This window comes from Triticum aestivum, chromosome 5D (genome assembly GCF_018294505.1).
Source record: "Triticum aestivum cultivar Chinese Spring chromosome 5D, IWGSC CS RefSeq v2.1, whole genome shotgun sequence".
Lineage (NCBI taxonomy): Eukaryota > Viridiplantae > Streptophyta > Magnoliopsida > Poales > Poaceae > Triticum > Triticum aestivum.
Window position 1 is genome coordinate 493,778,572 of NC_057808.1, and position 10,525 is coordinate 493,789,096.

A 10,525-nucleotide genomic window follows, 5' to 3' on the forward strand; every position below is an offset into this window, starting at 1 on the left:
CTCACGATCGCGCCTTGGGTGATAGTCGCCGAGCGCCACCGGTCCACTCGAAACCCTAGAAAACGTTTCGGGGATTAGATTTGCTTTTATTTATAACAGGAATTGAAGATATTCATTTATGTAGTAAAAATATACTCCCTCCGTTCCTAAATATAAATCTTTGTAAAGATTCTACTAGATGGACTATATACGGAGCAAAATGGATAAATCTACACTTAAAATGCATCTATATACATCTGTATATGGTTCATAGTAAAATCTCTACAAAGACTTATATTTAGAAACGGAGGGAGTACATTATAAGCAGAATCGCAGCACGTGCATGCCTGCCGTTAGATGAAAACCCAACGCTTATGATAGATCCACGTCGATAGCTGTTTTATCTCCTCTCTTCTATACACAGCAGCACACAGGCAAACCGGACATTGTTCAGCGTCCCGCACCTTCATCGTGTCATTACAGCAGTACATATGCCCACGTTTCGACACAACTTACATGCAAATACGATCACGCCTTCACTGCGGCGCTGGCGGCGGCGGAAGTGAGGCTCTGAAGGTGCCTCTCGACGACGTCGAGGCCGCACAGCTCCTTGACGTCGGCCATGGTTGCCGGCACGTCCATCTGGAACGTCAGCGGCGAGTTGGCCTTGAATTCCTTCCTGGCCGCCCTGATGGCCTCCCGCATGGCGCAGTGCACCGACGCCGCCAGCAGCAGCGGCGGCTCGCCGGACGCCTTGGAGGAGAGCACGCGCTTCTGGTCGCGCGCGCTGTTGATGAGCTCCACGTTGAACTGCTTAGGGATGGTGTCAACCGTAGGGATCTTGTACGTCCAGGTGCCGTCGTTCACCACCAGCCCGTCGGCGTTCCTCGCATAGTCCTCGTTCGTGAAGAACCCACCCCTTGCACGAACGCGCCCTCCACCTGATCCATCCAGCAAAAATGAATTCAGATTACAACGATCTTCAGCAATAGCAAGTGGATGTGCTGATCGGCGGCGAGCTCACCTGGCCGAGGTCCACCGCCGGGTTCAGGCTCTGCCCACAGTCGTACACAAGGTCGCTCCTCAGGATCGTCGTGCCCCCAGTCAGCACGTCGATTTCCACCTCGCTGACGGCGGCTCCATAGTTGATGTATTTTACAAAGGCTGGGTCTGGCGTCCAGAAGGCGTGCGCCGACAGGTTCACGCTTGCCATGTTCGCTTGGGCGATCAGGGTGCTCCATGGCACCGGCGCACCGGATTTCGCCTCGAGGCCCTCTTTGATGGGCTTGAGGCGCTTGACGAGCACGGTGCACGCCTGCCTGACCGCCTCGCAGCTGCTCTCCGAGGTGGTGCTCCCGCCGGTGAAGCCGCCCTGGATCATGCTCAGCGTGTCGGCCTGGATGACACGCACTTTGTCAAGGAGTCTGTCGGCGTCGGGGCAGAGCTCCCCTAGCCCGAATGCCGTCATCTGCTTCACCTTGGTATACAGCCCTTGCCCGATCTCCACGCCGCCGACCTCCACGGCGATCGAGCCGTCGTTCAGGATGGACACCTTCCCCGGCGTTGGCCGGAGGGTCACCTCGTAGGTGATCGGCACACACGAGATGCCACGCTTCTTCCACCTGCTCCCGCCATTGAACCGCTCAACAGCCTCTGCCCTGCTCTGGTACTCCGGCGACGAGGCCAGCTTGTCAAAGATGTCCACGAGGCTGTATGTCGGGGCATCTCCCGCGGAGTCGCTGTAGAACTTCGTGAGGCTCTCGATGCTGTGGAGGTTCTTTCTCCGGACGACATTGGTGTCGGACCCGAGCACGGACGCGACGTGCTCGATGATGGCCTCGGCGATGAAGGAACCCTGCACGTCGCCGGGCGCCCGCACCACCGACTTGGAAGACATGTTCGTCTTGCACAACTTGATGTCGAAGGCCAGGGCGCCCCAGTTGTACTTCTTCAGAGAAGCGATGGTGTAAGCCGGGATCAACGGGCTTAAGTCCGGTGCTATCCCCGCATTGATGCCGAGATCGACATGCAGCGCCGTGAGCGTGCCGTCCGACTTGAACCCGACGGAGTACTTCGCCTTCATCGGGTGACGCCCTCCCGCCATGATCATATCCGTCTTCCGGTCGAGGTACATCCGGACAGGGCGCCTAAGCTTGAATGCAGCAAGCGCACACGCACATGCAGCCTGAAGAACACAACAATTTGACCATGATCAGTTTCATAAATATGTGAATCTCCTGGGTTACACAGTGGGGCACTTACATGGGTTCCTTTCATTCCCTTTCCACCAAAGCCACCTCCAACTCTCCTGCTGATGATGCGAACATTGTGGTAGGGAATGCCAAGGAGGTCCGCGACGACATTCTGCGTGATCTCGGGTAGCTGCGTCGAGACGTAGACGGTGATGCAGTTGTCTTCGTCAGGGATGGCCAATGCGGTCTGCGTCTCCATGTAGAAGTAGTACTGCGATTCAAGTTTCACCTGTCGGAAATTAACAAAAGTTACTAGGTGTCAATATTTGGGCCTTGTCTGAAACTAAGAATGCAGCCTCCTAAATATCAAGTGTGTACCTCTCCTGATAGGATCTTGTGATCTGCTTCAGACATCCCTTGGTCGAAGTCCCCAACTGGCTGAGGAGCAAGAAATGGGAGAACAGGGATGTAGCTGTCATGTTGGATGGCGTCCTCTATTGTCAGAATTGGCGGCTCAAGATTCTCGGTGCTATACTCAATGATAGCTTGCTTCGCTGCCATATAGGCATACTTCTGTGTTTCAGCGATCTGAGTGATGGCAAAGGAACATGATGATGCGATAAGTTCAAATGACCTCTTAAAATGGGTAAAAAATATACTACTGGTTATGCATTTTCCTGAAATTAAGTTCAAGCGGTTCAGAAGTAGGTACCACGATGCCAATATTTTGACCAGCAAATTCTGAAACCGGATCGCCGAAAAGAGCTTCGTGTCCTAGCATCGCCCAGCCGGAACCAACATTTTTTCCACCAGCAGGAATGTCCTTTGCGGAGATAACTGTGATGACCCTTTCTGAAGCCAAAGATGATCTGAAGTTGACACTTTTTATATGGGCGTGAGGGTGTGTGCTGTAGATAAATGCTCCATAGAGGCAATCCTTGGGAGCAGGGATGTCATCAACATACACAGCCTCCCCTGAAAATCAAGCAGGAATATTGTCAAGCCCATGTTTTAGGACAGAAGTTAGATGTGCCAACAATATTTATTTATTTTTGAAGAAATGCATTCAGGGATGAAGCATTTCAAATGGTTCAGCATGATTGAAGCAGTGTACCAAAGATGAATAAAAAGAAATCCCAAACAATCTTGTTCAAGCTACAGAAATCTAAGAAGTTAGTGCCAGGACATAAAGGTTGAAGTACTACTAGCACTTGTAATTCAAGAGTACAAACTAATATAACTAAACACTTGTAAGCTAAATAAAAAATGGAATCAGAGTGTAGGAGTATACCAGAAGCTTGCAGCTCGGCCCCCGATTTCGTGATCGGCTTGCCGACAGGTTTGTATTCGTCATTGAAAACCAGTTCTTGCCTTGAGCGAATCGGCAAGTCATCGTTGGCAACCTTACCATGCTTCTCGGGGCCATTAGCACATGATCCATTGGGAGCATTCAGGTTGTTACCAAGTGCAGAAAGGAAACTGAATAAGAAACTGACAGCCAAGCTGACTCTGTACTCAGGGTGTGTGGTGCCTTCTGACGGCGAGATAACATCTTTCAGCAACTGAACTGCTTCAAGTATAACCGGTGCACTCACTGATTTCCCCTTCAGGAATTCCTCAACTTTCGAGCCCGGGTGGCGTGATCGACGCCGTAAGCACCAAATGCGAGGCATATATCTTCAATTATGAGCCCCTCTGAGGCTGCATCCCCTGAAGTCCTTGCCAGGAATGCAGAATTCACATAGGAGACAGCATTGCCGAATGGTCTGGGAGCTGCACGAGAGGTCTCGAAGATGATATTGTCTGAACCCCAATCAGGGACAAATATGGTGAGCAGTATGGTCTTGGCATCGCAGGGAGGCTGCTCCAAGAACTCCTCCAGTGTTAGGCACAGCATCTTGGAAGCAGTCTGGATTGTGACCGTCGAACCCGCGGCGAGAAGAACAGTGACGATGTCTGAAGCGAATGGCAGCCGCTGCGCCATGATTACGTTCCCGCCGATGGTCCCCATGTTGCGGATGAACGGCGAGGCCACCTTGCTGAGATGACTGGCGATCTTTCTAAACACCGGTGTGCCATCGGAGAAGATCTCGATGGCTTTGGAGATGGACACGGCTGCCCCGATCTCCACCCCCTTGTTGCTCCTGTCGATGACCGAAAGTTCTGGTATCCCTTTGATGTCGATGTATTTTTTATATAGGTCGGGATCCTTGTACACACCGGCACCAGTGTTTGACGCCACGATCTTGACAGAGTTTTCATCGAACCAGTCGGAGTCAAAGAGGGTATGGAGCTCCTCAATGCTCTTGGGATGGTACCAGCCATCTTCGCCGGCGTTCACCACTGGAGCATCTTTCATTTGACCCTTGATCTCGGACTTGAGAAACTCAGGGAAGGTGCAGACGGCGCCGCTGGAGTATTCTGGCAGCTTGTCGATGTCGGCAGGGTCGGTGCCTTTCTTCCAGAATGAGTTGAGGCCGAGATCCTCGAGGTCGACGTCGGCGGCAAAGCTCTTGCACGTGTCGAGGATGGGCCGGTAGCCGGTGCAGCGGCACAGGTTGCCGGAGATGGCATGCTCGGCCTCGGAGCAGGTGAGCTTGGAGAATCCCGGTGTTGGGGCGGGGTCGCCGGTCTTGTCGGCCTTGACGAGGGCAGAGAAGATGGACATGCACATGCCAGGAGTGCAGTAACCGCACTGGGAGGCATGGAAGCCGGCGAGGCGCTGCTGGACGGGGTGGTAGCCATCGCGGGTGTTGCCGATGCCCTCGCTGGTGGTGACCGAGCAGTGGTTGAGGCTGCCGAGGAGCGTCAGGCAGGAGCTCGCCGAGAACTCAGTCACCACGTCGGTGGCCGGATCATACTTGGAAATGAGGACCACGCATGCGCCGCATCCACCTGCACGCAGCAACATGACATCGTAAATCAGAAACGCTGCCGGCTACAGAAATGGTTGGGCAGGCCAAGCTACAGAAGAGCACAATTTTCCTTTCTTCAAGTTCCGACCGCACTATTTCAATAGGCATTAACACAGTTATTTCGAGAACCATCTTCAATTCCAAACAATATGAATGCCTTTTGAAAACCAGATCTACTTCAATTGCAATTTATAAACTTTGTAACAAAACAATTGACTGACAATTCATGCTACCAAATCGCTAACATTTTTTTTGTACACTTACCAAATCGCTAACTACGAATTTCAGATTTCTATAGCCTATAGGGAAACTGGTGTTGAGAATCTGAGATGATGCCGTGAAGTGCGATTAGGGCAAAGAGAGGAATTACTAGTGCGCGGTGCCTGTGCGACCGGTTGTGCTCGTTGGCTGGGTCGCCCGTCGCCGGCTCGCCGCAGCTAGGTCCCTGGAGTATGGCCGCGCCGCCGCAGAATGGGGGATGGGTCGCCCTCGGCGCTGCAACCGGCTGTCTGGCTGCTGGACCTCAACGCCGCCTCCCCGTCTCCGCCGTGCGACCTCCGTACCCTAGCGTGGCTGAATCGGGTGCGCAATGGGAATTGGATTTTTTTTTTTTTTGTCGAGGGGAAGAATCGGGAACGAAGGTCTGGTCTACTCGTCGACTGGGCTGCAGTGGGCTGGGCACTCGTGCATGTTAACGATAGGCCGAAAGTATCTCGTGCCTTAAGTCAGGCCCCTCAATGACTGGTGTTTTTTTTTTCCTAAATCATCAATCCACCCAGATGTTAGGCCATGTATTATTGTTGGTTATATTTTTTTTCGATCTGTGTTTCGATTTTCAGTTGATGGAAATTCCAAATATTATTATTTCAATAAATTTTTACACAATAAAAAAACACAAACTTCAAAAATCAAATAATTTTCACAATAGTCTAAAAAAGTTCAAAAGGAGTCCCATATATTTTCTTGCTATTTTCAATTATTCAGTAAGTTCAATGCAATTTTTTAAAAATACTTATTTTAATTTCAATTATTCAAAAAGAATTTAAATATATAATTTATAGATATTCACATTTAAAAAATCACTTATATTTTAATCAACTTTGGAAACATTTTGCACAATTTTTTATCATTCCTGTCATATTTCCGAAAATATTTCACACAGGTACCAAAATTTTCATTATCTCAGAGTTTAGAAATCAAAACATGAGTTGTGTGAAAATGTAATCAATTGTTCATGTGTACTCATGATGACGCAAACCTTTTTACTAAAGTTGGCAACTTGCACATTTAGTTAGCGAAGCATATTCTGTTTTTGTGGTACAATGATTTCATAATACTATTTTCTTTTCTTTCCTTTTTCTTGTCAGCTATGTGAAAAAACAAGTGGAAGACTATATAATGTCTGAACTAAAAAAAGGCAATCGTGAAGCACATGGTCCCATTAAATTGCCTCGTTTATTGGCTTTTTTTTCTGTAAAGTGATGCGAATCTATATAAACATCAATGTAACTACAAAAGCATCTGTCAAATTGATAAACTTTGCTACTGATTAGAAATCTCGCTATGTAGCAAACGTGCCAAAAGTTGAAATATCGTCGGTTGCACATGGGACCTGACCACCAAACGGAAAAATTAACAATCACAAATCAGGGGGAGGGGGCCAAGGTCCAATGATTTGGGATCGTTGTATGATTGCAGTGCATGCCTGCTCCACTACGAGAAAAGAAAAGTACAACGGCCGGGTATGATTTTGTTTTGTCTCCATCATGCCTGGGTGACCGTAAAGAACCAATTGTCCAGCTTACCGATTTTTTTAATCAATACTATAAGTTATCCCAAATAAAATTTAAAAAGCTATTATATCTCCAGACGATCGCTGGGCCTGAGTGTAGTGAAAGTAACGTGCAGCGTCATTGCTGAGCAAGGTTTTTTTTTTTGCCCCGTTTCTACTCCCTCCGATTCATATTATTTCTCTCTCAAACAAATGTATCTAGTTGTCGATGATGGATTGGTAAGTAAAGCCCAATTGGCATTTACCATTTGGCACGAGGGGTAAGCCATATCAAGAAAAAAAAACCATACTGAACGTTCGGAAGAATACTACCATGTGATTCGCAAAAAAGAAGAAGGATCCTGTATCTTCTACACAAAAATTGAGTTATATACTTGAGAGCAGGTTGAATTATTTACTTATGGATCACTTATGAAACTAAAGCAGCAGCGACTAGTGCGATTGTCTGTGCTGTCGAAGTGTTAATAGTAGGTTGGAAAGTCAGTGCCTATAGATCCTCTCCGGCCAGCAAGCAATATAAGTATAGTACGTGCCTTTCTATATCCGTATGTGCTTTTCTATGTCTCCGTTTGTGTACACATGCTTCGTTCTTGTCGGAAAAATATATATGCAAGAGATGGTTAGATTTTTTGTGGTGCAACCAGTCTAATAGGATTCAAGTTCTTGACTTGGTATCGATGCTTACTTTTTTTTCACTTCAGTCTTTTCGGCGATATGCGTTCAGTGAGAAGACGTTCCCGTCAGCTAGGTGTCTTCAACAATATCAAAATGATATGACAGCCCAATCTCTCGAAGGTGCTCGCAGGATAGGGTGTGTGCATGTATTCATAGTGATGGGTGTATATGTGTACGTACGAGCGTCTGCGTCTATGCCGTGTTAAAGAATTTTTGCAAGAACGAAGCATCAAGCATGTATAGTATGTGCCTTTCTAGTTCCCCGTTTGTGTTTCTTGCGATCTCCATGATCAGATAGATCGTCGCATGCCACGCTACGCACACCGACGCCGGAGAAGGCAAGATGGTTCCCAGAAGAAGAAACATAAATGAAGCTATATCTGTGATGGTTGATGAATGAAAGATGGCGCCAAAAGAAGAGAAGAAGCAGAGAAACAAAAGCAGATACGAAGTACTCCCTCCGTAAACTAATATAAGAGCATTTAAATTACTACTTTAATGATCTAAACACTCTTATATTAGTTTACAGAGGGAGTAGTACATACCTTCCACACGTATGATCGATCCTACCTACCTACCTGGGCGATGTGTACGTGCCGAGATGATGAACGATAGCGTAGCGCTGGCTAACCTAGGCGAAGACGAGACGAGAGGGACCTGGAATCGGTGCGCATGTGGCGTGAGGTCAGGTCCTACGTGCACGTATGCAGGGTTCAATCGATCTGGCTCGATCCGATCCGCTTATTCAGCCAAAGATTCTCTCTCTCACACACACACCCCGTAACGAACTAGTAGTACTGAACGAGCTAGCCGCCGGAGATGAATGGATCGAGTCGTCGGGGGCGGTGCTCACCTTCGCCGCAGCCGAGCTTGGGCCCCCTGACGGGCGTGCGCGTGCGGAGGAACTCCAGCAGCGTCATCGACGGGTCGACGCCGGCCGCCTCGTGCCGCGCGCCGTTCACCGCCAGCACCACCCGATCCCCCGCCGCCGCCTCCTTCCCCAACGACCCCATCTCTCTCTCTCTCCACAGTCCACACCCGATCGACCTTCCTCCTCGAGCACCACTCGCTCACCTAGTGCGCGCACGGACACTGAGCCCCGGCTATTACTCTATCCTTTATACGGGCGGCAGCCGGCCGGCGAGGCGCCTCGCTAGCTATGAAGTGGCGTTGGACAGGGGGAAGCGACGGGAAATGGCTGGCGTGCGTGTGTGCTCAGCTCGCACGCACGTTCACGTGGAAGTCGAGGGCGCGACGTTGGTGATCGCGCGGTCCGGTGCAATGGGTCGAGGTAGTAGTACTATTCCTCGTCAACTATCTCTCCTGTCAAATCCTCCCGCATCCGTCCGCGGGGCCAATCCGTGGACAGGGATATAGAAAGACGTCATCCAACCATAGTCACATATATTCAGCTTTTCGTTTTTTTAGTCTGCACGATCAAGTAGCCGCACGCAAAGGACACAGAAGTTCAAATAGCCACGTACAAAGGGCACAGAAGTTCAAATAGCCGCATGCAACACTAGTTCAAATTTAAAAAAGTTCAAATATTTACATCCCAACATTGTTGTTCGCTTTCATCGCCCACTGATACTCAATCAGATATTCCGTGAGCTGCTCGTGAGTTGATCGATGCTGAATTTGTTAATGCATTTGAATAAACTCCTCAAATGTGACTGGATTCTGACCCGGAAGTTGGATAGGATCACCATGTTCTCAAATTTTAGAGCTGAGACAACATTGTCACCCTCATCCTCGACGATCATGTGGTACATGATCACACAACATGTCATCATCTTTACAAGGTCTCCGAATCCCATTGTTTTGCAGGTCCACGAACAACTGCAAAACGGGCCTAAAGAACTCCAAATGTCCTCTCGACATCCTTTCTACTCCCTCCGTTCCTAAATATTTGTCTTTCTAAAGATTTCAACATGTGACTACATACGGAGCAAAATGAGTGAATCTACACTTTAAAATATGTCTATATGTATCCGTATGTGGTAGTGCATTCGAAATCTCTAAAAAGACAAATATTTAGGAACGCAGGAAGTAGCTGCTTATTGTCTTTGGGCAAAGAGCCTTTTTTTGGCCAAATGGGTTTGAGATGGTGCTAAAAAAGGTAGCCCATGGAGGATAGCTACCGTCAACCAGATAGTAGCCCAAGTTGTACTCATGTCTATTGACAGTATAGTGGCAAGGAGGAGCTTTTCCTTCAGTCAGCCTCGCAAACAACGCGATCGAGCAGCACATTGATGTCATTGTGAGACCCGGGCACCAAAGAAAGCATGCCAAATCCAAAGATCCTCTGATGCAACTGCTTCAAGAATGATGGGCTTCTTACTGGTATTGCCCTTGTAAAGCCTTTGGGCAATTCTTTCATTTTCATTGCATGCAGACAAGAGATCCAAGCAAACCTGGCCACCCTCTTGCTTCTGAGATTGCCAGGAGCCGACTCGGTGTCCGCCATAGTTGGTTCTCTCAAGTATTGAAGTCTGAACACTCCACCACGGCAGTTGCAAATCTGACCATGGCATCTTCGCATATGCTCTCAGACATCCGTAGGTACTCGTCCCACAGATCAGCGGTTGTGCCATATGAAAGCATCCAGAGTGTGGTCGAAAACTTCTGGTAACCAGAGAAGCCAATCGTTCCCACGACGTCCTTCTTCAGGATGGAGTAGTCATCGTAGGACCGGACGTCATGGTAAAAACGATCGAAGACAGTCTTGCGCATTCGAAAACGCCAGCGAAAATGGTCAGTGAATAGTGCATCAGGGCAAAGTAGTCGGCCATCAGTGTCAAATGCCCGCGCGCCCTGTTGCGGTTGAGCACTCGATGACCCTTGATCGAGCCCTTGAAATTGAGAACATGTTGCTCCACACGCTCCACGTCTTCAAGGACCGCCTGCATCATCGTCGTCTCATCGAAGTACTCCTTCTCGTCTAACGAGCCGTTGGAGGACTCAACGTACTG

General features: G+C 48.8%; 1 pseudogene; it reads right to left on the bottom strand.

Moving 5' to 3' along the window:
* Positions 1 to 210: 210 nt before the first annotated feature.
* LOC123123131 (indole-3-acetaldehyde oxidase-like) lies at positions 211 to 8,732 on the bottom strand (annotated as a pseudogene).
* Between the last annotated feature and the right edge of the window lie 1,793 nt (positions 8,733 to 10,525).